The sequence below is a fragment of the Sphaeramia orbicularis genome, chromosome 8, assembly GCF_902148855.1.
Source record: "Sphaeramia orbicularis chromosome 8, fSphaOr1.1, whole genome shotgun sequence".
In the NCBI taxonomy this organism is placed as follows: Eukaryota; Metazoa; Chordata; class Actinopteri; order Kurtiformes; family Apogonidae; genus Sphaeramia; species Sphaeramia orbicularis.
Window position 1 is genome coordinate 25,410,456 of NC_043964.1, and position 3,784 is coordinate 25,414,239.

The window sequence follows — 3,784 nt, forward strand, 5'->3', positions numbered from 1 at the left end:
TAGCATATCTATATTGGCACAAGTAATATGGTTATGATTTACTGAACACTGTGTGGGAAGGGGGAGGGGGTGTGTGTCTACGATCGCATTTAGAGGGGTCTCCGGTAATGCGTTGGATGTCCAGGGGCTATGAGAATGTGTTATCTCTGTGGATGTGAAATTGTGTATTTTGCACATCTTCCCTGTGCAGTTTCAAATAACTGGAAGGAAAAAGAAAACTGTTAAATGTTTAAGTGTTAGTAGTTTAAATCAAAGAACATTCAAGGATCTGCAATACACCTAATAAATGGATTACTCCTATCCAATCAAATTTGATTTTTGTTGCACATACAATGTAGTGCAGACAAAATGAAGTTGTTTCTATACTGGATTTAAAAAAAACAAACAAAAAAAACCCCCATAAGATCAAGATTTACTGATAAATTCAGACAAGTGAAATTGCATTAAATAATAAAAACTGCTGGCTACAAGTGCAGTCTAGCAGTATTTACACACCTGAGTATAAGTGGGTTTTTTTGTAATAAGTTTTATTTACTGGTTTTATTTGTGATGGTCTGGGTCTGAAGCTGTTTAACAGTCTGGTGGTTCTGCTGATTCTTCTGCATTGTTTGTCTGACGGCAGCAGTTCAGAGAGTTTGTCGAGGGTGTGAGTCGACTGATGAAGACTTCCTGAACAGAGGGTCGAGTGGTTCCGATTACCCTCTCGCCAACCTCTGCGCAGCCTTATTCTGCCACGTTGCAGCAGGAGAACCACGTGGAGACGCTGTAGGTCAGAACGCACCACCAGTCGTGAATGTGGTAATGACGCTGGCGGGGGTGATGCTCATTTCAGCGGCGACCTTTGACCAGGTGAGGTCATCAGAGATCTGCACATCAAGGAACTCGGTGTTCTCCAACGCTCTGGCTTTCGATCATCTCCGTCTCATCTACATTAAGTACCAGGTTATTGTCTCTGCATCAGCTCTCCACATGATTACCTCCTCCCTGTCCTATGATTCCTCATTTCAATGGATCAACCAATCAATGGATTAGGATGACACAAGATGGTGTAGGTCAGGGGTGTCGAAGTCGTTTTAGTTCAGGGGCCACATACAACCCAGTATGATCTCAAGTGGATCAGACCAGGAAAATAATAACAGTGAAAAAAGTTACATTACATTACATGTTTATATCTTCAAAGTATCCTTTAAAAAATGTAAAGACTATGAACAACCTGAAATTTCTGAAGAAAAATACGTATAATTTCATTCATCATTAACACAAATTACAGATCACAGTGGATCTACAAATGCACTAAACATTCAGTAACAGGCAGAATATTACTAAAATTGCACTTATTTTTCTTAAGACATTTCAGTTTTGTTCAGGTTATTCACATTTTTTGAGAAAAGACAGTTTGTAAATATAAACAATTTCATGTAATTTTACTTTTTTTACACTAAAAGAAAGTGCCAAATTGGGAGTTCTCATTATACAGGGTGGGGAAGCAAAATTTACAATGAACATTTAGTTGTTTTTTCTCAGCAGGCACTACGTCAATTGTTTTGAAACCAAACATATACTGATGTCATAATCATACCTAACACTATTATCCATACCTTTTCAGAAACTTTTGCCCATATGAGTAATCAGGAAAGCAAACGTCAAAGAGTGTGTGATTTGCTGAATGCACTCGTCACACCAAAGGAGATTTCAAAAATAGTTGGAGTGTCCATAAAGACTGTTTATAATGGAAAGAAGAGAATGACTATGAGCAAAACTATTACGAGAAAGTCTGGAAGATACTATTAAAGAAAAATGGGAGAAGTTGTCACCCGAATATTTGAGGAACACTTGCGCAAGTTTCAGGAAGCGTGTGAAGGCAGTTATTGAGAAAGAAGGAGGACACATAGAATAAAAACATTTTCTATGATGTAAATTTTCTTGTGGCAAATAAATTCTCATGACTTTCAATAAACTAATTGGTCATACACTGTCTTTCAATCCCTGCCTCAAAATATTGTAAATTTTGCTTCCCCACCCTGTATATAGGTTATTATAATAGTATTGTGAGATCATATTGGTCCTTGAACTAAACTGATTTTTACATACTTAATTGTTAATTTTTCCATTTCGCAAATTCATCCCACAGGCCGGACTGGAACATTGGCAGGCTGGTTTTGGCCCACGGGCCTATGTTTGACACCCCTAGTATATGTCCAAGATGCTTCGTTGTTGTTGTATGCAGGACTTTGGTGTTTTGTGTTTTATAAAATTTTAGTCACTTTATTCTTTAATGTCTTTAGCATTAATAGTCAGATCACTCTTTCTTGTCAGTGTTTATGTACTTGTCCCTGAGACAAATTTGAAAGGTATTCTGATTCTGTTTCTAATTAATATCTTTTCACCTGGCATTGGAAAAACAGACTCATCTGGCCAAAGTGAAGATTGGGGACTTTTACAAGATCTGGACACCGTTTTTACAATTTATAATGGACTCGTACAGACAATTAAGTTGTAACTGTCAGATATATTTTGTAGTACTGAGAGTTTGATGCTGTTGTGGGGTGTTTTTGTATGTATAACATTAAAAAACAATAAATATATGTGGAGAAAACATAAGGGTGTTAACTGATGATGTGGACCCATGTGCATCAAATAAATCCAGAAATGTATTTATCCTGGTTAATTCATCTGCACTGCATCGCTTCAGTATTTCCTAATGAATGCATCAGGGTTTCCAAGACCACTACAAATGCGATTTAGACCCATTTTACATGCTGTCGTGTTGGATATCAGTGACGTGACTCCAGGACAAAAATGAGTGATGGATTTGTTTTTACGTCCACTTTATGTTCTTCTGACTTTCCATCCAACGCTAATACCTTCACACCCACATTTCCTAACTTGGGTATTTTCTTGAGTTTCAAATTCATTATTTTCAACAGACTTCAACCAAGCACTTAATCCTATCGATTTTTAAAACCTGTTGAAGACATTTATTACATTTTAGGCTTGTATAGGCTAAGACATTGTCCTAAGGTAGGTTTTTAAAGACCGATACGGGTGCCATGACGAGTTAAAGAGCGTCTTAGATTAACTTATGCTTTGGAGGTATTTACTTCTCCCACTCTGTCAGAAAAAACAGTTCATGACTCATTGCCCTTTCTGAATGCCCATAAAGAAGCAGGATGATTTCTAGACTTCTCACCCCATGAGGATGTAAACACTCAAATTTAAGGTCACAGCCCGACTTAACTCTCACATTTACTGCTTCATTTCAGACTAAATGTGAGCCAAAATACATAGCTGCAGACTGTTATGGTAAAGTGAACCTATTTGAGCTCAGAGTATTCAGAATGACTGCAAATGTAGCTCGTCCTATCACCTATCATCCCCTTTCTTTCCGTTTTTAAACATAAACCGGGCGGGATGAATCACACACGAAATGACAAAGAGGATGAGGATTAACCTGAATCTGTTACAGTGAGGCAGGGTTAGCGGAAGAGCCTGGATCTGGATCTGACTCCTGCTGGAAAAGCCTCCAAAAGAGTTAGTTGCAATCCATCACCGTCCCGACGCCCTGGCTCTCTGCAGACAGAGATGTGGAAGCAGTTGGTCAAGAAATCCACAAGAGACTCTAAGATTACCTATGTGCAATCCCAGCTCCCCCCGCAAAAAGCTCTGATACACCACTTAATGCGCAGTAAACAAGCTGGGTCACAGTTTATCCACTCCAGGAGAAACAGACGCAGCTGAAAATAGAGGGCAAGGACAAAATAACAAGGAAACGCAGAGAAGAATA